A 1,425-nucleotide genomic window follows, 5' to 3' on the forward strand; every position below is an offset into this window, starting at 1 on the left:
GCTGTTGGCTGCAGACGCGTTGTAAAACGATTTGAGCACGATTGGCTCGCTCGGCGCATAGTTGAGTACCCGATAAAAAGCCTCTTTACTCGCATCCCCACATAATAACAATAATAATAATAATAATATTAATAATAATAATAATAATAATAATAATAATAATAATAATAATAATAATAATAATAATAATAATAATAATAATAATAATAATAATAATAATAATATTAATAATTTTTAAGGTCTTGGGTTCGATCCTCGTTCGCGCATACTTTACAGAGTTGGGCCACGGGTCGGCCAGCCGTGCCGGGGTTCAAATCCGGTTTGGGAGCTTTATTCATACGATTTTATCGCCTCGTCGATTCGAGCCTTTAGCGCACGGACCTCCCTGGGCGAAGAAGCTCTCGCTACGGCCGAAAAGGACTCTAGCGCTGGAACCCTCCCGCGGTAAGCCCGCCGAGAGCCGAGGGAAAAAAACTTTGGTCGAGCGCATTTCCTCTAGGGAGCGTATTTGAATGAAATAAACCCACCACCTATGATCGCACCTGGGACCTCCCCATCGCTGACCGGTTTTGAACTTCCGGCCCCTTCGGTTAGGGCCCTGTACTCGCTTGGTGGAGTGTTAAAAGCGTTCCCGCTACTTCGCTAGAGTCGGGCGATCGACGACTCGGGCTCGACCGAGTTGGGCCACGTGTCGGCCAACCGTGCCGGGGTTCAAATCCCGGTTTGGGAGATTTATTCATACGATTTTATCGCCTCATCGATACGTTAAGTGTTGCTGTTGGCTGTAGACGCGTTGTAAAGCGCTTTGAGCACGATTACCTGGCTCGGCGCATAGTTGAGTACCCGATAAAAAGCCTCTTTACTCGCATCCCCACATAATAACAATAATAATAATAATATTAATAATAATAATAATAATAATAATAATAATAATAATAATAATAAATAATAATAATAATAATAATAATAATAATAATAATAATATTAATAATTTTTAAGGTCTTGGGTTCGATCCTCGTTCGCGCATACTTTACAGAGTTGGGCCACGGGTCGGCCAGCCGTGCCGGGGTTCAAATCCGGTTTGGAAGCTTTATTCATACGATTTTATCGCCTCGTCGATTCGAAGCTTTACCGCACGGGTCTCCAGGCGCGAAAGCTCTCGCTACTGCATCAGATTAATTGAGCGCTGGAACCCTCCCGCGGTAAGCCTTCCGAGAGCCGAGGGAAAAAAACTTTGGTCGAGCGCATTTCCTCTACGGAGCGTATTTGAATGAAATAAACCCACCACCTATGATCGCACCTGGGACGTCCCCATTGCCGACAGGTTTTGAACTTCCGGCCCTTCCGGTTAGGGCCCTGTACTCGCTTGGCGGAGTGTTAAACCCGTTCCCGCTACTTCGCTAGAGTCGGGCGATCGACGATCGG

This window comes from Berghia stephanieae, chromosome 6 (assembly GCF_034508935.2).
Source record: "Berghia stephanieae isolate SIO BIC M18660-M18661 chromosome 6, UCSD_Bste_1.3, whole genome shotgun sequence".
NCBI lineage: Eukaryota > Metazoa > Mollusca > Gastropoda > Nudibranchia > Aeolidiidae > Berghia > Berghia stephanieae.